This window comes from Scyliorhinus torazame, chromosome 24 (assembly GCF_047496885.1).
Source record: "Scyliorhinus torazame isolate Kashiwa2021f chromosome 24, sScyTor2.1, whole genome shotgun sequence".
Taxonomy (NCBI): domain Eukaryota; kingdom Metazoa; phylum Chordata; class Chondrichthyes; order Carcharhiniformes; family Scyliorhinidae; genus Scyliorhinus; species Scyliorhinus torazame.
Window position 1 is genome coordinate 44,561,722 of NC_092730.1, and position 22,211 is coordinate 44,583,932.

The window sequence follows — 22,211 nt, forward strand, 5'->3', positions numbered from 1 at the left end:
TTTATTTAGCTTGCAAGCTTGAATCATCTTACAGAAATGTAAGAGACATCCAGCTTCTTACATCCCAGAAAACGACTGAACTAAAAGACAAAGGGATCTCTGCAAAATCAATTCAAATGGTATCAAGTTTCACATACCCGACGGACATAGGCCAGCCTATGTCCCTCCTGACCTGTTCGATCTATTCTGATTGGCTCACTTCCAATCCCTTTCTCTGGCCCCTATCAATGCAGCATCACTCTCATAGACACACCTATTCCTGCTTTTTCCACGCGGTCTCAAATTCCTTTGTCCCTAACTGCAAGAATCAAAGTGGCTTATTTCTACATTACATTAACTAGTAACTCTAAAGTAACTATTTTATATCACATTCGTCACAGGTGAATCCGTTGGCTTCTCCCAGAAAGTTCTTCTGCCGCCTTGACAGCATGAACTTCCTCGTGTTTGGACACTGGAGGCGTTATTTGGCTACTTGTCTGTGAAAGCAGCACCAGATGCAGCTGTGGAGAGAGATTACAGTCGCCAGAATGCAACTGTCTCATTGGATCCTTCCCGCCGCTCAGATCTTAGACTCTTAATACCTTCGTGTGAGGAACAGGTAGGCGGCAGTACGGACTTTGTTGATTGGAGCAAACTGATCAATGCAGAAATGAGAGCTCCTTAACACACAGCGTGTTGGAGAACGATCGCACTCAGATGCAAGAGTCTGGCTGGCGTTCAAAAATAGTAAAACCACATCTCGTTTGAAATGAAATGAAGATGAAAATTAAATTTAAATCGATTTGCGCATGGAGCATATCTTTGGCCACAGTGCGTCAGGATGGCCGAGCGGTCGAAGTCGCTGCGTTAATATCGCAGTCTTCTTTGGAGGTGTGGGTTCGAATCCCACTTCTGACATTAACCTTTCCTCCACGTGGTTACATTTCTCCAGCAAAATTTGCAACGCCAGGAAGATCCAATACCTCCCATTCAATGGGGAAGCGTTGTCCTCCGGGAATGAGATTACTGCGTATATTCGCACAGCGAGACCCCACAGGCAGATGCCCAGTTCATGACTGGATAATCTGCTCAGTGACTCTGTTTGAGCTATTAATAATGATCCCAGGATTCTCTTCTCTTCTCTTGTTGTAAATAGTCTGGCTGGTTGGATTATTGAGGTGTCTCAGTCGACCTCTCGCAGAATACTTTTCTGCCGCCTTTACTGGATGAACGTCCTCCTGTTTGGACACTGAAGGGTTTTCTGGCTACTTGTTTGTGAAAGCAGCACCAGAAGCAGCTGTGGAGAGAGATTCCAGTCGCAAGGATGCAACTGTATAATTGGATCCTTCACGCCGCTCAGATCTTAGACTCTCAATATCTTCATGTGAGGAACAGGTCGGCGGGAGTTCGGTCTTTGTTGATTGCAGCAAACTGATCAATGCAACGACGCGAAGCTCCTTAACCCCTACCGGCTTGGAGAAGGACGGCACTCAGATACAGGACTCTGGTTGGTGTTCAAAAGTAGGAAAAGCACAACTGATTAGAAATGAAATGACAATGAAGATAGAATTTAAAGTTCTTCAGTGAGCGATGGTGGTATAATGGTGAGCATAGCTGCCTTCCAAGCAGTTGACCTGGGTTCGATTCCCAGCCATCGCAGAAAAAACTTATTTCGAAATTTTGGGCAGCAAGGTAGCACAGTTGTTTCACAGCTCCAGGGTTCCAGGTTCGATTCCCGGCTTGGGTCACTGTCTGTGCGGTGTCTGCACGTTCTCCCCATGTCTGCGTGAATTTCACCCCGGGTGCTCCGGTTTCCTCCCACGGCATAAAGACGAGCTGGCTCGGAGAATTGGTCATGCGTAATTGCCCTTCGTGTCCAAAAAGGTCGGAAGGATCATTGGGTTGCGGGGTGAGGGTCATAGGATGGAATTGAGGTCTTAAGTGGATCGGTGCAGACTCGATGGGCCGAATGGACTCCTTCTGCACTGTATGTTCTATGTCTATTTGTGCACCGAGCAGAACAGTTTCTGCAGCTCGTCAGGGTGGCCGAGCGGTCGAAGGCGCGGCGTTAAGGACGCAGTCTCCTGTGGAGGTGTGGGTTAGAATCCTACTTCTGACATTGCCTTTTTTTCAACGAGGTTACATTACTTAAAAATTGTTCAACACCAGGAAGATCTCATACCTCCCATTCAATGGGGAAGCGGTGGCCTCGGGACGCGAGATTCGTACTGAAATTCGCACAGCAAGACCCCACAGTCAGAAGCCCAGTTCATGACTGGATGATCTGCTCAGTGACTCTGGTTGAGGAATTAATACTGATGCCAGGACTCCGGGTAAATTTCCACTTCCATTGTTGTAAATAGTCTGGCTGGTTGGATTGTCGGACGTGAATCAGCTGGCTTCTTCCAGAAAGTTCTTCTGCCGCCTTTACAGCATGAATATCCTCGTGTTTGGCACTGGAGGCGTTATTCGGCTACTTGTCTGTGAAAGCAGCACCAGATGCAGCTGTGCAGAGAGATTCCAGTCGCCAGGATGCAACTGTCTCATTGGATCCTTCCCGCCACCCAGATCTTAGACTCTTAATACCTTCGTGTAAGGAACAGTTAGACGGCAGGACGGACTTTGTTGATTGGAGCAAACTGATCAATGCAGAAATGAGAGCTCCTTAACACACAGCGCGTTGGAGAACGATCGCACTCAGATGCAAGAGTCTGGCTTGCGTTCAAAAATAGTAAAACCACATCTAGTTTGAAATGAAATGTAGATGAAAATTAAATTTAAATCGATTTGCGCATGGAGCATATCTTTGGCTACAGTGCGTCAGGATGGCCGAGCGGTCGAAGGCGCTGCGTTAAGGTCGCAGTCTCCTCTGGAGGCGTGGGTTCGAATCCCACTTCTGACATTGCCTTTTCCTCCACGTGGTTACCTTTCTCCAGCAAAATTTGCAACACCAGGACGATCCAATACCTCCCATTCAATGGGTAAGCGGTGGCCTCCTGGAATGAGATTCCTGCGTATATTCGCACAGCGAGACCCCACAGGCAGATGCCCAGTTCATGACTGGATTATCTGCTCAGTGACTCTGTTTGAGCTAGTAATAATGATCCCAGGATTCCGGGTATATTTCTCTTCTCTTGTTGTAAATAGTCTGGCTGGTTGGATTATTGAGGTGTCTCAGTTGACCTCTCGCAGAATACTTTTCTGCCGCCTTTACTGGATGAACGTCCTCCTGTTTGGACACTGAAGGGTTTTCTGGCTACTTGTTTGTGAAAGCAGCACCAGAAGCAGCTGTGGAGAGAGATTCCAGTCGCAAGGATGCAACTGTATAATTGGATCCTTCACGCCGCTCAGATCTTAGACTCTCAATACCTTCGTGTGAGGAACAGGTCGGCGGGAGTTCGGTCTTTGTTAATTGCAGCAAACTGATCAATGCAGCAATGCGAAGCTCCTTAACCCCCAGCGGCTTGGAGAAGGACGGCACTCAGATACAGGACTCTGGCTGGTGTTCAAAAATAGGAAAAGCACAACTGATTAAAAATGAAATGACAATGAAGATCGAATTTAAATTCCTTAGGTGAGCGATGGTGGTCTAGTGGTGAGCATTGCTGCCTTCCAATCAGTTGATCTAGTTTCGATTCCCGGCCGTCGCAGAAAAAACTTATTTCGAAAATTTGGGCAGCAAGGTAGCACAGTTGTTTCACAGCTCCAGGGTTCCAGGTTCGATTCCCGGCTTGGGTCACTGTCTGTGCGGAGTCTGCACGTTCTCCCCATGTCTGCGTGAATTTCACCCCGGGTGCTCCGGTTTCCTCCCACAGCATAAAGACGAGCTGGCTAGGGGAATTGGTCATGCGTAATTGCCCTTAGTGTCCAAAAAGGTAGGAAGGATTATTGGGTTGCGGGGTCAGGGTGATAGGATGGAATTGAGGTCTTAAGTGGATCGGTGCAGACTCGATGGGCTGAATATGTGTATTTGTGCACCGAGCATAACAGTTTCTGCAGCTCGTCAGGGTGGCCGAGCGGTCGAAGGCGCGGCGTTCAGGACGCAGTCTCCTCTGGAGGCGTGAGTTAGAATCCCACTTCTGACATTGCCTTTTTTTCCACGAAGTTACGTTCCTCCAAAAATTGTTCAACCCCAGTAAGATCTCATACCCATTCAATGGGGAAGCGGTGGCCTCGGGACGCGAGATTCGTACTTGAATTCGCACAGCAAGACCCCACAGTCAGAAGCCCAGTTCATGACTGGATGATCTGCTCAGTGACTCTGGTTGAGGAATTAATACTGATGCCAGGACTCCGGGTAAATTTCCACTTCCATTGTTGTAAATAGTCTGGCTGGTTGGATTGTCGGACGTGAATCAGCTGGCTTCTTCCAGAAAGTTCTTCTGCCGCCTTTACAGCATGAACATCCTCGTGTTTGGACACTGGAGGCGTTATTCGGCTACTTGTCTGTGAAAGCAGCACCAGATGCAGCTGTGCAGAGAGATTCCAGTCGCCAGGATGCAACTGTCTCATTGGATCCTTCCCGCCACTCAGATCGTAGACTCTTAATACCTTCGTGTAAGGAACAGGAAGACGGCAGTACGGACTTTGTTGATTGGAGCAAACTGATCAATGCAGAAATGAGAGCTCCTTAACACACAGCGTGTTGGAGAACGATCGCACTCAGATGCAAGGGGGTGGCTGGCGTTCAAAAATAGTAAAACCACATCTAGTTTGAAATGAAATGAAGATGAAAATTAAATTTAAATCGATTTGCGCATGGAGCATATCTTTGGCCACACTGCGTCAGGATGGCCGAGCGGTCGAAGGCGCTGCGTTAAGGTCGCAGTCTCCTCTGGAGGCGTGGGTTTGAATCCCACTTCTGACATTCCCTTTTCCTCCACGTGGTTACGTTTCTCCAGCAAAATTTGCAACACCAGGACGATCCAATACCTCCCATTCAATGGGTAAGCGGTGGCCTCCTGGAATGAGATTCCTGCTGATATTCGCACAGCAAGACCCCACAGGCAGAAGCCAAGTTCATCACTGGATAATTTGCTCATGACTCCATTTGAGGAATTAATAATGATCCCAGGATTCCGGGTAAATGTCTCGTCTCTTGTTGAAATTTGTCTGGCTGGTTGGATTGTCGAGGTGTCTCAGTCGACATCTCCCAGAAAACTCATCTGCCGCCTTTACTGGATGAATGTCCTCCTGCGTGGACCCTGAAGGGTTTTCTGGCTACTTGTTTGTGAAAGCAGCACCAGAAGCAGCTGTGGAGAGAGATTCCAGTCGCAAGGATGCAACTGTATAATTGGATCCTTCACGCCGCTCAGATCTTAGACTCTCAATATCTTCATGTGAGGAACAGGTCGGCGGGAGTTCGGTCTTTGTTGATTGCAGCAAACTGATCAATGCAACGACGCGAAGTTCCTTAACTCCCAGCGGCTTGGAGAAGGACGGCACTCAGATACAAGACTCTGGCTGGTGTTCAAAAATAGGAAAAGCACAACTGATTAGAAATGAAATGACAATGAAGATAGAATTTAAAGTTCTTCAGTGAGCGATGGTGGTATAATGGTGAGCATAGCTGCCTTCCAAGCAGTTGACCTGGGTTCGATTCCCAGCCATCGCAGAAAAAGCTTATTTCGAAATTTTGGGCAGCAAGGTAGCACACAGCTACAGGGTTCCAGGTTCGATTCCCGGCTTGGGTCACTGTCTGTGCGGAGTCTGCACGTTCTCCCCATGTCTGCGTGAATTTCACCCCGGGTGCTCCGGTTTCCTCCCACGGCAGAAAGACGAGCTGGCTCGGGGAATTGGTCATGCGTAATTGCCCTTAGTGTCCAAAAAGGTAGGAAGGATTATTGGGTTGCGGGGTGAGGGTGATAGGATGGAATTGAGGTCTTAAGTGGATCGGTGCAGACTCGATGGGCCGAATGGACTCCTTCTGCACTGTATGTTCTATGTCTATTTGTGCACCGAGCATAACAGTTTCTGCAGCTCGTCAGGGTGACCGAGCGGTCGAAGGCGCGGCGTTAAGGACGCAGTCTCCTCTGGAGGCGTGAGTTAGAATCCTACTTCTGACATTGCCTTTTTTTCCACGAGGTTACATTTCTCCAAAAATTGTTCAACCCCAGGAAGATCTCATACCTCCCATTCAATGGGGAAGCGGTGGCCTCGGGACGCGAGATTCGTACTGAAATTCGCACAGCAAGACCCCACAGTCAGAAGCCCAGTTCATGACTGGATGATCTGCTCAGTGACTCTGGTTGAGGAATAAATACTGATGCCAGGACTCCGGGTAAATTTCCACTTCCATTGTTGTAAATAGTCTGGCTGGTTGGATTGTCGGACATGAATCAGCTGGCTTCTTCCAGAAAGTTCTTCTGCCGCCTTTACAGCATGAACATCCTCGTGTTTGGCACTGGAGGCGTTATTCGGCTCTTTGTCTGTGAAAGCAGCACCAGATGCAGCTGTGCAGAGAGATTCCAGTCGCCAGGATGCAACTGTCTCATTGGATCCTTCCCGCCACCCAGATCTTAGACTCGTAATACCTTCGTGTAAGGAACAGTTAGACGGCAGTACGGACTTTGTTGATTGGAGCAAACTGATCAATGCAGAATGAGAGCTCCTTAACACACAGCGCGTAGGAGAACGATCGCACTCAGATGCAAGAGTCTGGCTGGCGTTCAAAAATAGTAACACCACATCTAGTTTGAAATGAAATGAAGATGAAAATTAAATTTAAATCGATTTGCGCATGGAGCATGTCCTTGGCCACAGTGCGTCAGGATGGCCGAGCGGTCGAAGGCGCTGCGTTAAGGTCACAGTCTCTTCTGGATGCGTGGGTTCGAATCCCACTTCTGACATTCCTTTTTCCTCCACGTGGTTCCGTTTCTCCAGCAAAATTTGCAACACCAGGACGATCCAATACCTCCCATTCAATGGGTAAGCGGTGGCCTCCTGGAATGAGATTCCTGCTGATATTCGCACAGCAAGACCCCACAGGCAGAAGTCCAGTTCATCACTGGATAATCTGCTCATGACTCTATTTGAGGAATTAATAATGATCCCAGGAGTCCGGGTAAATGTCTCGTCTCTTGTTGTAAATAGTCTGGCTGGTTGGATTGTCGAGGTGTCTCAGTCGACATCTCCCAGAAAACTCTTCTGCCGCCTTTACTGGATGAACGTCCTCCTGTTTGGACACTGAAGGGTTTTCTGGCTACTTGTTTGTGAAAGCAGCACCAGAAGCAGCTGTGGAGAGAGATTCCAGTCGCAAGGATGCAACTGTATAATTGGATCCTTCACGCCGCTCAGATCTTAGACTCTCAATACCTTCGTGTGAGGAACAGGTCGGCGGGAGTTCGGTCTTTGTTGATTGCAGCAAACTGATCAATGAAACAATGCGAAGCTCCTTAACGCCCAGCGGCTTGGAGAAGGACGGCACTCAGATACAGGACTCTGGCTGGTGTTCAAAAATAGGAAAAGCACAACTGATTTAAAATGAAATGACAATGAAGATCGAATTTAACGTCCTTAGGTGCGCGATGGTGGTCTAGTGGTGAGCATAGCTGCCTTCCAAGCAGTTGATCTGGGTTCGATTCCCGGCCGTCGCAGAAAAAACTTATTTCGAAAATTTGGGCAGCAAGGTAGCACAGTTGTTTCACAGCTCCAGAGTTCCAGGTTCGATTCCCGGCTTGGGTCACTGTCTGTGCGGAGTCTGCACGTTCTCCCCATGTCTGCGTGAATTTCACCCCGGGTGCTCCGGTTTCCTCCCGCAGCATAAAGACGAGCTGGCTAGGGGAATTGGTCATGCGTAATTGCCCTTAGTGTCCAAAAAGGTAGGAAGGATTATTGGGTTGCGGGGTCAGGGTGATAGGATGGAATTGAGGTCTTAAGTGGATCGGTGCAGACTCGATGGGCTGAATATGTGTATTTGTGCACCGAGCATAACAGTTTCTGCAGCTCGTCAGGGTGGCCGAGCGGTCGAAGGCGCGGCGTTCAGGACGCAGTCTCCTCTGGAGGCGTGAGTTAGAATCCCACTTCTGACATTGCCTTTTTTTCCACGAAGTTACGTTCCTCCAAAAATTGTTCAACCCCAGTAAGATCTCATACCTCCCATTCAATGGGGAAGCGGTGGCCTCGGGACGCGAGATTCGTACTTGAATTCGCACAGCAAGACACCACAGTCAGAAGCCCAGTTCATGACTGGATGATCTGCTCAGTGACTCTGGTTGAGGAATTAATACTGATGCCAGGACTCCGGGTAAATTTCCACTTCCATTGTTGTAAATAGTCTGGCTGGTTGGATTGTCGGACGTGAATCAGCTGGCTTCTTCCAGAAAGTTCTTCTGCCGCCTTTACAGCATGAACATCCTCGTGTTTGGACACTGGAGGCGTTATTCGGCTACTTGTCTGTGAAAGCAGCACCAGATGCAGCTGTGCAGAGAGATTCCAGTCGCCAGGATGCAACTGTCTCATTGGATCCTTCCCGCCACTCAGATCGTAGACTCTTAATACCTTCGTGTAAGGAACAGTTAGACGGCAGTACGGACTTTGTTGATTGGAGCAAACTGATCAATGCAGAAATGAGAGCTCCTTAACACACAGCGTGTTGGAGAACGATCGCACTCAGATGCAAGAGTCTGGCTGGCGTTCAAAAATAGTAACACCACATCTAGTTTGAAATGAAATGAAGATGAAAATTAAATTTAAATCGATTTGCGCATGGAGCATGTCTTCGGCCACAGTGCGTCAGGATGGCCGAGCGGTCGAAGGCGCTGCGTTAAGGTCGCAGTCTCTTCTGGAGGCGTGGGTTCGAATCCCACTTCTGACATTCCTTTTTCCTCCACGTGGTTCCGTTTCTCCAGCAAAATTTGCAATACCAGGACGATCCAATACCTCCCATTCAATGGGTAAGCGGTGGCCTCCTGGAATGAGATTCCTGCTGATATTCGCACAGCAAGACCCCACAGGCAGAAGTCCAGTTCATCACTGGATAATCTGCTCATGACTCTATTTGAGGAATTAATAATGATCCCAGGAGTCCGGGTAAATGTCTCGTCTCTTGTTGTAAATAGTCTGGCTGGTTGGATTGTCGAGGTGTCTCAGTCGACATCTCCCAGAAAACTCTTCTGCCGCCTTTACTGGATGAACGTCCTCCTGTTTGGACACTGAAGGGTTTTCTGGCTACTTGTTTGTGAAAGCAGCACCAGAAGCAGCTGTGGAGAGAGATTCCAGTCGCAAGGATGCAACTGTATAATTGGATCCTTCACGCCGCTCAGATCTTAGACTCTCAATACCTTCGTGTGAGGAACAGGTCGGCGGGAGTTCGGTCTTTGTTGATTGCAGCAAACTGATCAATGAAACAATGCGAAGCTCCTTAACGCCCAGCGGCTTGGAGAAGGACGGCACTCAGATACAGGACTCTGGCTGGTGTTCAAAAATAGGAAAAGCACAGCTGATTAGAAATGAAATGACAATGAAGATATAATTTAAAGTTCTTCAGTGAGCGATGGTGGTATAATGGTGAGCATAGCTGCCTTCCAAGCAGTTGACCTGGGTTCTATTCCCCGGCATCGCAGAAAATACATATTTCGAAATTTTGGACAGCAAGGTAGTACCGTGGTGAGCACAGTTGTTTCACAGCTCCAGCGTTCCAGGTTCGATTCCCGGCTTGGGTCACTGTCTGTACGGAGTCTGCACTTTCTCCCCATGTCTGCGTGAATTTCAGCCCGGGTGCTCCGGTTTCCTCCCACAGCATAAAGACGAGCTGGCTCGGGGAATTGGTCATGCGTAATTGCCCTTAGTGTCCAAAAAGGTAGGAAGGATTATTGGGTTGCGGGGTGAGGGTGATAGGATGGAATTGAGGTCTTAAGTGGATCGGTGCAGACTCGATGGGCTGAATATGTCTATTTGTTGTAAATAGTCTGGCTGGTTGGATTATTGAGGTGTCTCAGTCGACATCTCCCAGAAAACTCTACTGCCGCCTTTACTGGATGAACGTCCTCCTGTTTGGACACTGAAGGGTTCTCTGGCTACTTGTTTGTGAAAGCAGCAGCAGAACCAGCTGTGGAGAGAGATTCCAGTCGCAAGGATGCAACTGTATAATTGGATCCTTCACGCCGCTCAGATCTTAGACTCTCAATACCTTCGTGTGAGGAACAGGTCGGCGGGAGTTCGGTCTTTGTTGATTGCAGCAAACTGATCAATGCAACAATGCGAAGCTCCTTAACGCCCAGCGGCTTGGAGAAGGACGGCACTCAGATACAGGACTCTGGCTGGTGTTCAAAAATAGGAAAAGCACGTCAGGCTGGCCGAGCGGTCGAAGGCGCTGCGTTAAGGTCGCAGTCTTCTCTGGAGGCGTGGGTTCGAATCCTACTTCGGACATTGCCTTTTTTTCCACGAGGTTACATTTCTCCAACAAATGTTGAACCCCAGGAAGATCTAATACCTCCCATTCAAGGGTGAAGCGGTGCCCTCGGGACGTGAGATTGGCACTTAAATTCGCACAGCAAGACCCCACAGTCAGAAGCCCAGTTCATGACGGGATGATCTGCTCAGTGACTCTGGTTGAGGAATTAATACTGATCCCAGGACTCCGGTTAAATTTCCACTTCCCTTGTTGTAAATAGTCTGGCTGCTTGGATTGTCGGACGTGAATCAGCTGGCTTCTTCCAGAAAGTTCTCCTGCCGCCTTTACAGCATGAACATCCTCGTGTTTGGCACTGGAGGCGTTATTCGGCTAATTGTCTGTGAAAGCAGCACCAGATGCAGCTGTGCAGAGAGATTCCAGTCGCCAGGATGCAACTGTCTCATTGGATCCTTCCCGCCACCCAGATCTTAGACTCTTAATACCTTCGTGTAAGGAACAGTTAGACGGCAGTACGGACTTTGTTGATTGGAGCAAACTGATCAATGCAGAAATGAGAGCTCCTTAACACACAGCGCGTTGGAGAAAGATCGCACTCAGATGCAAGAGTCTGGCTGGCGTTCAAAAATAGTAAAACCACATCTAGTTTGAAATGAAATGAAGATGAAAATTAAATTTAAATCGATTTGCGCATGGAGCATGTCTTTGGCCACAGTGCGTCAGGATGGCCGAGCGGTCGAAGGCGCTGCGTTAAGGTCGCAGTCTCTTCTGGAGGCGTGGGTTCGAATCCCACTTCTGACATTCCCTTTTCCTCCACGTGGTTACGTTTCTCCAGCAAAATTTGCAACACCAGGACGATCCAATACCTCCCATTCAATGGGTAAGCGGTGGCCTCCTGGAATGAGATTCCTGCTGATATTCGCACAGCAAGACCCCACAGACAGAAGCCCAGTTCATCACTGGATAATCTGCTCATGACTCTATTTGAGGAATTAATAATGATCCCAGGATTCCGGGTAAATGTCTCGTACCTTGTTGTAAATAGTCTGGCTGGTTGGATTGTCGAGGTGTCTCAGTCGACATCTCCCAGAAAACTCTTCTGCCGCCTTTACTGGATGAATGTCCTCCTGTTTGGACACTGAAGGGTTTTCTGGCTACTTGTTTGTGAAAGCAGCACCAAAAGCAGCTGTGGAGAGAGATTCCAGTCGCAAGGATGCAACTGTATAATTGGATCCTTCACGCCGCTCAGATCTTAGACTCTCAATCTCTTCATGTGAGGAACAGGTCGGCGGGAGTTCGGTCTTTGTTGATTGCAGCAAACTGATCAATGCAACGACGCGAAGCTCCTTAACCCCCAGCGGCTTGGAGAAGGACGGCACTCAGATACAGGACTCTGGCTGGTGTTCAAAAATAGGAAAAGCACAACTGATTAGAAATGAAATGACAATGAAGATATAATTTAAAGTTGTTCAGTGAGCGATGGTGGAATAATGGTGAGCATAGCTGCCTTCCAAGCAGCTGACCTGGGTTCGATTCCCAGCCATCGCAGAAAAAGCATATTTCGAAATTTTGGGCAGCAAGGTAGCACAGTTGTTTCACAGCTCCAGGGTTCCAGGTTCGATTCCCGGCTTGGGTCACTGTCTGTGCGGAGTCTGCACGTTCTCCCCATGTCTGCGTGAATTTCACCCCGGGAGCTCCGGTTTCCTCCCACGGCACAAAGACGAGCTGGCTAGGGAAATTGGTCATGCGTAATTGCCCTTAGTGTCCAAAAAGGTAGGAAGGATTATTGGGTTGCGGGGTGAGGGTGATAGGATGGAATTGAGGTCTTAAGTGGATCGGTGCAGACTCGATGGGCCGAATGGACTCCTTCTGCACTGTATGTTCTATGTCTATTTGTGCACCGAGCATAACAGTTTCTGCAGCTCGTCAGGGTGGCCGAGCGGTCGAAGGCGCGGCGTTAAGGACGCAGTCTCCTGTGGAGGCGTGGGTTAGAATCCTACTTCTGACATTGCTTTTTTTCCACGAGGTTACATTACTCAAAAATTGTTCAACCCCAGGAAGATCTCATACCTCCCATTCAATGGGGAAGCGGTGGCCTCGGGACGCGAGATTCGTACTGAAATTCGCACAGCAAGACCCCACAGTCAGAAGCCCAGTTCATGACTGGATGATCTGCTCAGTGACTCTGGTTGAGGAATTAATACTGATGCCAGGACTCCGGGTAAATTTCCACTTCCATTGTTGTAAATAGTCTGGCTGGTTGGATTGTCGGACGTGAATAAGCTGGCTTCTTCCAGAAAGTTCTTCTGCCGCCTTTACAGCATGAACATCCTCGTGTTTGGCACTGGAGGCGTTATTCGGCTACTTGTCTGTGAAAGCAGCACCAGATGCAGCTGTGCAGAGAGATTCCAGTCGCCAGAATGCAACTGTCTCATTGGATCCTTCCCGCCACCCAGATCTTAGACTCTTAATACCTTCGTGGAAGGAACAGTTAGACGGCAGTACGGACTTTGTTGATTGGAGCAAACTGATCAATGCAGAAATGAGAGCTCCTTAACAGACAGCGCGTTGGAGAACGATCGCACTCAGATGCAAGAGTCTGGCTGGCGTTCAAAAATAGTAAAACCACATCTAGTTTGAAATGAAATGTAGATGAAAATTAAATTTAAATCGATTTGCGCATGGAGCATATCATTGGCCACAGTGCGTCAGGATGGCCGAGCGGTCGAAGGCGCTGCGTTAAGGTCGCAGTCTCCTCTGGAGGCGTGGGTTCGAACGCCACTTCTGACATTCCCTTTTCCTCCACGTGGTTACGTTTCTCCAGCAAAATTTGCAACACCAGGACGATCCAATACCTCCCATTCAATGGGTAAGCGGTGGCCTCCTGGAATGAGATTCCTGCGTATATTCGCACAGCGAGACCCCACAGGCAGATGCCCAGTTCATGACTGGATTATCTGCTCAGTGACTCTGTTTGAGCTATTAATAATGATCCCAGGATTCCGGGTAAATTTCTCTTCTCTTGTTGTAAATAGTCTGGCTGGTTGGATTATTGAGGTGTCTCAGTTGACCTCTCGCAGAATACTTTTCTGCCGCCTTTACTGGATGAACGTCCTCCTGTTTGGACACTGAAGGGTTTTCTGGCTACTTGTTTGTGAAAGCAGCACCAGAATCAGCCGTGGAGAGAGATTCCAGTCGCAAGGATGCAACTGTATAATTGGATCCTTCACGCCGCTCAGATCTTAGACTCTCAATACCTTCGTGTGAGGAACAGGTCGGCGGTAGTTCGGCCTTTGTTAATTGCAGCAAACTGATCAATGCAGCAATGCGAAGCTCCTTAACCCCCAGCGGCTTGGAGAAGGACGGCACTCAGATACAGGACTCTGGCTGGTGTTCAAAAATAGGAAAAGCACAACTGATTAAAAATGAAATGACAATGAAGATCGAATTTAACGTTCTTAGGTGAGCGATGGTGGTCTAGTGGTGAGCATGGCTGCCTTCCAAGCAGTTGATCTGGGTTCGATTCCCGGCCGTCGCGGAAAAAACTTATTTCGAAAATTTGGGCAGCAAGGTAGCACAGTTGTTTCACAGCTCCAGGGTTCCAGGTTCGATTCCCGGCTTGGGTCACTGTCTGTGCGGAGTCTGCACGTTCTCCCCATGTCTGCGTGAATTTCACCCCGGGTGCTCCGGTTTCCTCCCACAGCATAAAGACGAGCTGGCTAGGGGAATTGGTCATGCGTAATTGCCCTTAGTGTCCAAAAAGGTAGGAAGGATTATTGGGTTGCGGGGTGAGGGTGATAGGATGGAATTGAGGTCTTAAGTGGATCGGTGCAGACTCGATGGGCTGAATATGTCTATTTGTGCACCGAGCATAACAGTTTCTGCAGCTCGTCAGGGTGGCCGAGCGGTCGAAGGCGCGGCGTTCAGGACGCAGTCTCCTCTGGAGGCGTGGGTTAGAATCCTACTTCTGACATTGCCTTTTTTTCCACGAACCCCAGTAAGATCTCATACCTCCCATTCAATGGGGAAGCAGTGGCCTCGGGACGCGAGATTCGTACTTGAATTCGCACAGCAAGACCCCCATTCAGATGCCCAGTTCATGACTGGATGATCTGCTCAGTGACTCTGGTTGAGGAATTAATACTGATGCCAGGACTCCGGGTAAATTTCCTCTTCCATTGTTGTAAATAGTCTGGCTGGTTGGATTGTCGGACGTGAATCAGCTGGCTTCTTCCAGAAAGTTCTTCTGCCGCCTTTACAGCATGAACATCCTCGTGTTTGGACACTGGAGGCGTTATTCGGCTACTTGTCTGTGAAAGCAGCACCAGATGCAGCTGTGCAGAGAGATTCCAGTCGCCAGGATGCAACTGTCTCATTGGATCCTTCCCGCCACTCAGATCGTAGACTCTTAATACCTTCGTGTAAGGAACAGTTAGACGGCAGTACGGACTTTGTTGATTGGAGCAAACTGATCAATGCAGAAATGAGAGCTCCTTAACACACAGCGTGTTGGAGAACGATCGCACTCAGATGCAAGAGTCTGGCTGGCGTTCAAAAATAGTAAAACCACATCTAGTTTGAAATGAAATGAAGATGAAAATTAAATTTAAATCGATTTGCGCATGGAGCATATCTTTGGCCACAGTGCGTCAGGATGGCCGAGCGGTCGAAGGCGCTGCGTTAAGGTCGCAGTCTTCTCTGGAGGCGTGGGTTCGAATCCCACTTCTGACATTCCCTTTTCCTCCACGTGGTTACGTTTCTCCAGCAAAATTTGCAACACCAGGACGATCCAATACCTCCCATTCAATGGGTAAGCGGTGGCCTCCTGGAATGAGATTCCTGCTGATATTCGCACAGCAAGACCCCACAGACAGAAGCCCACTTCATCACTGGATAATTTGCTCATGACTCTATTTGAGGAATTAATAATGATCCCAGGAGTCCGGGTAAATGTCTCGTCTCTTGTTGTAAATAGTCTGGCTGGTTGGATTGTCGAGGTGTCTCAGTCGACATCTCCCAGAAAACTCATCTGCCGCCTTTACTGGACGAATGTCCTCCTGCGTGGACCCTGAAGGGTTTTCTGGCTACTTGTTTGTGAAAGCAGCACCAGAAGCAGCTGTGGAGAGAGATTCCAGTCGCAAGGATGCAACTGTATAATTGGATCCTTCACGCCGCTCAGATCTTAGACTCTCAATATCTTCATGTGAGGAACAGGTCGGCGGGAGTTCGGTCTTTGTTGATTGTAGCAAACTGATCAATGCAACGACGCGAAGCTCCTTAACCCCCAGCGGCTTGGAGAAGGACGGCACGTAGATACAGGACTCTGGCTGGTGTTCAAAAGTAGGAAAAGCACGTCAGGTTGGCCGAGCGGTCAAAGGCGCTGCGTTAAGGTCGCAGTCTTCTCTGTAGGCGTGGGTTCGAATCCTACTTCGGACATTGCCTTTTTTTCCACGAGGTTACATTTCTCCAACAAATGTTCAACCCCAGGAAGATCTAATACCTCCCATTCAAGGGGGAAGCGGTGCCCTCGGGACGTGAGATTGGCACTTAAATTCGCACAGCAAGACCCCACAGTCAGAAGCCCAGTTCATGACGGGATGATCTGCTCAGTGACTCTGGTTGAGGAATTAATACTGATCCCAGGACTCCGGTTAAATTTCCACTTCCCTTGTTGTAAATAGTCTGGCTGGTTGGATTGTCGGACGTGAATCAGTTGGCTTCTTCCAGAAAGTTCTTCTGCCGCATTTACAGCATGAGCGACCTCCTGTTTTGACACTGAAGGGTTCTCTGGCTACTTGTTTGTGAAAGCAGCACCAGAATCAGCTGTGGAGAGAGTTTCCAGTCGCAAGGATGCAACTGTATAATTGGATCCTTCACGCCGCTCAGATCTTAGACTCTCAATACCTTCGTGTGAGGAACAGGTCGGCGGGAGTTCGGTCTTTGTTGATTGCAGCAAACTGATCAATGCATCAATGCGAAGCTCCTTAACGCCCAGCGGCTTGGAGAAGGACGGTACTCAGATTCAGGATTATGGCTGGTGTTCAAAAATAGGAAAAGCACAACTGATTAGAAATAAAATGCGAATGAAGATATAATTTAAAGCGGGTCTGTGAGCGATGGTGGTACAGTGGTGAGCATAGTTGCCTTCCAAGCAGTTGACCCGTGTTCGATTCTCGGCCATCGCAGAAGAAATTTATTTCGAAATTTTTGGTAATCGGTGGCCTCCGGGAATGAGATTCCTGCTTACATTCGCACAGCAAGACCTCACAGGGAGAACCCCAGTTCATAACTGGATAATTTAAGAACTAGGAGCAGGAGTAGGCCATCTGGCCCCTCGAGCCTGCTCCACCATTCAAGGAGATCATGGCTGATCTTTTGTGGACTCTGCTCCACTTTCCGGCCCGAACACCATAACCCTTAATCCCTTTATTCTTCAAAATACTACCTATCCTTATCTTAAAAACATTTAATGAAGAAGCCTCTACTGCTTCACTGGGCAAGGAATTCCATAGATTCACAACGCTTTGGGTGAAGAAGTTCCTTCTAAACTCAGTCCTAAATCTACTTCCCCTTATTTTGAGGCTATGCCCCCAGGTTCTGTTTTCACCCGCCAGTGGAAACAACCTGCCCGCATCTATCCTTTCTATTCCCTTCATAATCTCATATGTTTCTATAAGATCCCCCCCTCATCCTTCTAAATTCCAATGAGTACAGTCCCAGTCTACTCAACCTCTCCTCGTAATCCAACCCCTTCAGCTCTGGGATTAACCTAGTGAATCTCCTCTGCACACCCTCCAGTGCCAGTACGTCCTTTCTCAAGTAAGGAGACCAAAACTGAACACAATACTCTAGGTGTGGCCTCACTAACACTTTATACAATTGCAGCAGCACCTCCCCAGTCTTAAACTCCATCCCTCTAGCAATGAAGGACAAAATTCCATTTGCCTTCTTAATCACCTGTTGCACCTGAAAACCAACATTTTGAGACTCATGCACTAGAACACCCAGGTCTCTCTGCACAGCAGCATGTTTTAATATTTTATCATTTAAATAATAACCTCTTTTGCTGTTATTCCTACGAAAATGGATAACCTCACATTTGTCAACATTGTATTCCATCTGCCAGACCCTAGCCCATTCACTTAGCCTATCCAAATCCCTCTGCAGACTTCCAATATCCTCTGCACTTTTTGCTTTACCACTTATCTTAGTGTCGTATGCAAACTTGGACACATTGCCCTTGGTCCCCAACTCCAAATCATCGATGTAAATTGTGAACAGTTGTGGGCCCAACACTGATCACTGAGGGACACCACTAGCTACTGATTGCCAACCAGAGAAACACCCATTAATCCCCACTCTTTGCTTTCTATTAATTAACCAATCCTCTATCCATGCTCCTACTTTCCCCTTAATGCCATGCATCTTTATCTGATGCAACAACCTTTTGTGTGGCACCTTGTCAAAGGCTTTCTGGAAATCCAGATATACCAGATATACCACATCCATTGGCTCCCCGTTATCTACCGCACTGTTAATGTCCTCAAAATATTCCACTAAATTAGTTAGGCACGACCTGCCCTTTATGAACCCATGCTGCGTCTGTCCAGTGGGACAATTTCCATCCAGATGCCTCGCTATTTCTTCCTTGATGATAGATACCAGCATCTTCCCTACTACCGAAGTTAAGCTCACTGGCCTATAATTACCCGCTTTCTGTCTCCCTCCTTTTTTAAACAGTGGTGTCACGTTTGCTAATTTCCAATCCGCCGGGACGGCCCCAGATAATTTTGGTAAATTATCACTAGTGCATTTGCAATTTCCCTAGCCATCCCTTTTCGCACTCTGGGATGCATTCCATCAGGTCCAGGAGACTTGTCTACCTTTAGCCCCATGAGCTTGCCCATCACTACCTCCTTGGTGATAACAATCCTCTCAAGGTCCTCACCTGTCATAGCCTCATTTCCATCAGCCACTGGCATGTTATTTGTGTCTTCCACTGTGAAGACCGACCCAAAAAACCTGTTCAGTTCCTCAGCCATTTCCTCATCTCCCATTACTAAATCTCCCTTCTCATCCTCTAAAGGACAAATATTTACCTTAGCCACTCTTTTTTGTTTTATGTATTTGTAGAAACCTTTACTATCTGTTTTTATATTCTGAGCAAGTTTACTCTCATAATCTATCTTACTCTTCTGTATAGCTTTTTTAGTAGCTTTCAGTTGCCCCCTAAAGATTTCCCAGTCCTCTAGTCTCCCACTGATCTTTGCTACTTTGTATGTTTTATCCTTCAATTTGATACTCTCCCTTATTTCCTTTGATATCGACGGTCGATTTTCCCTCTTTTTACCGCCCTTCCTTTTTGTTGGTATCTACCTTTGCTGAGCAATGTGAAAAATCACTTGAAAGTTTCTCCACTGTTTCTCAACTGTTTCACAATAAAATATTTGCTCCCAGTCTACCTTAGCTAGTTCTTCTCTCATCCCATTGTAATCTCCTTTGTTTAAGCGCAAAACACTAGTGCTTGATTTTACCTTCTCACCCTCCATCTGTATTTTAAATTCCATCATATTGTGATCGCTCCTTCCGAGAGGTTCCCTAACTATGAGATCCTGAATCAATCCTGTCTCATTACACAGGACCAGATCTAGGACCGCTTGTTCCCTCGTAGGTTCCACCTAGGAAACTATCGCGGATACATTCTATAAACTCCTCCTCAAGGCTGCCTTGACTGACCTGGTTAAACCAATCAACATGTAGATTAAAATCCCCCATGATAACTGCTGTACCATTTCTACATGCATCTGTTATTTCATTGTTTATTGCCTGCCCCACCATAATGTTACTATTTGGTGGCCTATAGATTACTCCTATCAGTGACTTTTTCGCCTTACTATTCCTGATTTCCACCCAAATGTATTCAACCTTATCCTCCATAGCACCGGTGTCACCCCTTACTGTTGCCCGGATGTCATCCTTAAATAACAGAGCTACACCACCTCCCTTACCATCCACTCTGTCCTTCCGAAAGGTTTGATACCCTCGGATATTTAACTCCCAGTCGTGACCATCCTTTAACCATGTTTCAGTAATGGCCACTAAATCATAGTCATTCACGACGATTTGCGCCATCAACTCATTTACCTTATTCTGAATAATACGAGCATTCAGGTAAAGTACACTTATGTTGGCTTTTTTACCTCTGTTCTGAATCTTAACACCTCGATCAGCAACCTCTCCTAAGTTATATTTCCTCTTAACCTTTCTCCTAATTTTCCTTGTCATCGAACCCATATCTTCCTGTAACAACCTGCCGCGTCGCTTAACATTAATGTTTTCACTTCCCGTTTTATTTCTTTTAGTATTCGTGGTCCTATTCACTGAGCTCCCCTCAGTCACTGTACCTTGTACTGTCGCCCTTTTTGATTTTTGACGATGGATTCTCTGCCTTACACTTTCCCCATTACTGCCTTTTATTTCTGTCCCAGTTTTACATCCTTCCAACTTCCTGCATCGGTTCCCACCCCCCTGCCACACTCGTTTAAACTCTCCCCAACAGCTCTAGCAAACACCCCCCCCCCCCCTCCCCCCCCTCGGGCATCAGTTCCAGTCCTGCCCAGGTGCAGACCGTCCGGTTTGTACTGGTCCCACCTACCCCAGAACCGGTTCCAATGTCCCAGGAATTTGAATCCCTCCCTCTTGCACCATCTCTCGAGCCACGTATTCATCCTCTCTATCCTGACACTCCTACTCTGACTAGCTCGTGGCACTGGTAGCAATCCTGAGATTACTACCTTTGAGGTCCTACTTTTTAGTTTTCCTCCTAGCTCCCTAAATTCAGCTTGTAGGACCTTGTCCCGTTTTTTACCTATATCGTTGGTGCATATGTGCGCCACGACAGCTGGCTGTTCACCCTCCCCCCCCCCCTCCCCCCCAGAATGTCCTGCAGCCGCTCCGAGACATCCTTGACCCTTGCACCAGGGAGGCAACATACCATCCTGGAGTCTCGATTGCGTCCGCAGAACCGCCTGTCTATTCCCCTTACAATTGAGTCCCCTATCACTATAGCCCTGCCATTCTTCTTCCTGCCCAGCTGCGCAGCAGAGCCAGCCACGGTGCCATGAACCTGGCTGCTGCTGCCTTCCCCTGGTGAGCCATCTCCCTCAACAGTATCCAATGCGGTATATCTGTTTTGCAGGGAGATGACCGCAGAGGACACCTGCACTGCCTTCCTACTCTTGCTCTGTCTTTTGGTCACCCATTTACTATCTCCCTCAGTACCTTCCACCTGCTACTTGTTTCTAGCTTGAAATTAAATGACGACGAAGATAGAATTTTAATCGATTTGTGCACGCAGCATATCTTTTGCGACAGCGCGTCAGGATGGTCGAGCGTTCGAAGTCACTGCGTTAAGGTCACAGTCTCCTCTGGAGGCATGGGTCCGAATCCCACTGCTGATATTAACTTTTCCTCCACGAGGTTACATTTCTCCAGCAAAATGTTCACCCCAGGAAGATCCAATGCCTCCCATTCACCGGGGAAGAGGCGGCCTCAGGACGTGAGAATCCTGCTTAAATTGGCACAGCAAAACCCAACAGGAAAAGATCAGTTACTGACTGGATAATCAGATCTGTGACTCTGGCACTCAGATACAGGGTTCAAAAATAGTAACAGCACATCAAGTTTGAAATGAAATGACGATGAATATAGAATTTAAATCGCTTTGTGCATTCCACTGAAACAATTTACCATTTCCTCCGAAGCAAAGCTTATTTTATCAAGTCAATGTGCTTCTTAATTCCTGTTAAATTTTGTTTCCTTGCTGATGTAAAATCAAAAGAAAGACTTTTTGTCCCTTGGTTTTATATCGGGATCACTGGGTCAATTTGGTTCTTTCTGGTTTGGTGGCGTCCACTGCGAACAGAACAATAGACATAAGTGAGCAGTCTTTACAAATAGAAGAGTCGAGCACAAGGGCAATGCCGCTATGCAGATTCTTCATAAAATCCTGAAAGAGAAATAGAAAATGTTGGATAACTCGACTGGTATGGCAACATCTGTGGAGAGAGAAAGACAGTTACAGTTCCGAATCCAGTACGACACTCCCTCCCATTCTCTGTTTCCATCTCCATAGCTGCTGCCAGGCCTGTTAAGGATTTCCAGCATTTTCTGTTTTTATCACGGGATTACACGCCAGCTCTAGGCGGCTGTCATGGGCACGGTGGGCGGAATGGACTCATCCTGATCTGTAACCATTTTTTGATTCTCTAAACAAGAGTTAGCAACGGGAAGTATCCAATTGGAGAGTTGCACCCTGGCGTATGTAATCTCCCTCCACAGCTGCTACCGGTGCTACTTTCACAGACATGTAGCCGAAGAATACCTCCAGTGGACAAAACAGAAGGGAATTCATCCAGTGGAGGCGACAGAGAAGGATTGTGGAAGAGATCAACTGAGTCACCTCGACTGTACTGTGGACAGCCGAAGAACTGATGTCAAGGAGCGGTTAAGCTCCAAACATGACCTTCGCCCCTCCCTCCTTTTCCTCCAAACTGCTCCCGAGTTCAGTCAATGAGACCATATCGATCGCACAGATGTTATAAAGTCCTTGCAGGGCTCGGCGGGGGTTTGAACCCGGGACTAATCGCATTTTGCCGATCAGAAGACCTTAAGCGAGAATCATACCCCTAGATCAACGAACAAGCCGGAGATCAGTATTCCGCTGAAACCATCTTACCATTACCTCCCAAGCAAAGCTTATTTTATCAACTCAACGGACTTCTTAATTCCTGTTGAATTTGGTTTGGTTGTTAAAGTAAAATCAAAAGGAACTCCCTTTTGCCCCTTGCTTTCCTTATCGGGATTATTGGGTAAATTTGTT

At 47.7% G+C, this 22,211-nt stretch overlaps 18 non-coding genes across 18 annotated transcripts; all 18 read left to right on the plus strand.

The window, feature by feature from the left end:
* The first annotated feature begins 814 nt into the window (after window positions 1-814).
* trnai-aau (transfer RNA isoleucine (anticodon AAU)) lies at window positions 815-897 on the plus strand. Its single transcript has one exon. It is a non-coding gene; the product is annotated as a tRNA-Ile (tRNA).
* Window positions 898-1,566: 669 nt separating this feature from the next.
* Window positions 1,567-1,638, plus strand: trnag-ucc (transfer RNA glycine (anticodon UCC)). Its single transcript has one exon. It is a non-coding gene; the product is annotated as a tRNA-Gly (tRNA).
* Window positions 1,639-2,798: 1,160 nt separating this feature from the next.
* trnal-aag (transfer RNA leucine (anticodon AAG)) lies at window positions 2,799-2,881 on the plus strand. The gene has a single exon. It is a non-coding gene; the product is annotated as a tRNA-Leu (tRNA).
* A 1,100-nt stretch (window positions 2,882-3,981) lies between these two features.
* trnal-cag (transfer RNA leucine (anticodon CAG)) lies at window positions 3,982-4,064 on the plus strand. Its single transcript has one exon. It is a non-coding gene; the product is annotated as a tRNA-Leu (tRNA).
* A 699-nt stretch (window positions 4,065-4,763) lies between these two features.
* On the plus strand, window positions 4,764-4,846 carry trnal-aag (transfer RNA leucine (anticodon AAG)). The gene has a single exon. It is a non-coding gene; the product is annotated as a tRNA-Leu (tRNA).
* Window positions 4,847-5,521: 675 nt separating this feature from the next.
* On the plus strand, window positions 5,522-5,593 carry trnag-ucc (transfer RNA glycine (anticodon UCC)). The gene has a single exon. It is a non-coding gene; the product is annotated as a tRNA-Gly (tRNA).
* A 1,151-nt stretch (window positions 5,594-6,744) lies between these two features.
* trnal-aag (transfer RNA leucine (anticodon AAG)) lies at window positions 6,745-6,827 on the plus strand. Its single transcript has one exon. It is a non-coding gene; the product is annotated as a tRNA-Leu (tRNA).
* Window positions 6,828-7,502: 675 nt separating this feature from the next.
* Window positions 7,503-7,574, plus strand: trnag-ucc (transfer RNA glycine (anticodon UCC)). Its single transcript has one exon. It is a non-coding gene; the product is annotated as a tRNA-Gly (tRNA).
* Window positions 7,575-7,926: 352 nt separating this feature from the next.
* Window positions 7,927-8,009, plus strand: trnal-cag (transfer RNA leucine (anticodon CAG)). Its single transcript has one exon. It is a non-coding gene; the product is annotated as a tRNA-Leu (tRNA).
* Window positions 8,010-8,711: 702 nt separating this feature from the next.
* trnal-aag (transfer RNA leucine (anticodon AAG)) lies at window positions 8,712-8,794 on the plus strand. The gene has a single exon. It is a non-coding gene; the product is annotated as a tRNA-Leu (tRNA).
* A 1,470-nt stretch (window positions 8,795-10,264) lies between these two features.
* trnal-aag (transfer RNA leucine (anticodon AAG)) lies at window positions 10,265-10,347 on the plus strand. The gene has a single exon. It is a non-coding gene; the product is annotated as a tRNA-Leu (tRNA).
* Window positions 10,348-11,048: 701 nt separating this feature from the next.
* On the plus strand, window positions 11,049-11,131 carry trnal-aag (transfer RNA leucine (anticodon AAG)). Its single transcript has one exon. It is a non-coding gene; the product is annotated as a tRNA-Leu (tRNA).
* Window positions 11,132-11,806: 675 nt separating this feature from the next.
* On the plus strand, window positions 11,807-11,878 carry trnag-ucc (transfer RNA glycine (anticodon UCC)). The gene has a single exon. It is a non-coding gene; the product is annotated as a tRNA-Gly (tRNA).
* Window positions 11,879-13,037: 1,159 nt separating this feature from the next.
* Window positions 13,038-13,120, plus strand: trnal-aag (transfer RNA leucine (anticodon AAG)). Its single transcript has one exon. It is a non-coding gene; the product is annotated as a tRNA-Leu (tRNA).
* Window positions 13,121-13,796: 676 nt separating this feature from the next.
* Window positions 13,797-13,868, plus strand: trnag-ucc (transfer RNA glycine (anticodon UCC)). The gene has a single exon. It is a non-coding gene; the product is annotated as a tRNA-Gly (tRNA).
* Window positions 13,869-14,220: 352 nt separating this feature from the next.
* Window positions 14,221-14,303, plus strand: trnal-cag (transfer RNA leucine (anticodon CAG)). Its single transcript has one exon. It is a non-coding gene; the product is annotated as a tRNA-Leu (tRNA).
* A 675-nt stretch (window positions 14,304-14,978) lies between these two features.
* Window positions 14,979-15,061, plus strand: trnal-aag (transfer RNA leucine (anticodon AAG)). The gene has a single exon. It is a non-coding gene; the product is annotated as a tRNA-Leu (tRNA).
* Window positions 15,062-16,443: 1,382 nt separating this feature from the next.
* trnag-ucc (transfer RNA glycine (anticodon UCC)) lies at window positions 16,444-16,515 on the plus strand. The gene has a single exon. It is a non-coding gene; the product is annotated as a tRNA-Gly (tRNA).
* Window positions 16,516-22,211: the final 5,696 nt, after the last annotated feature.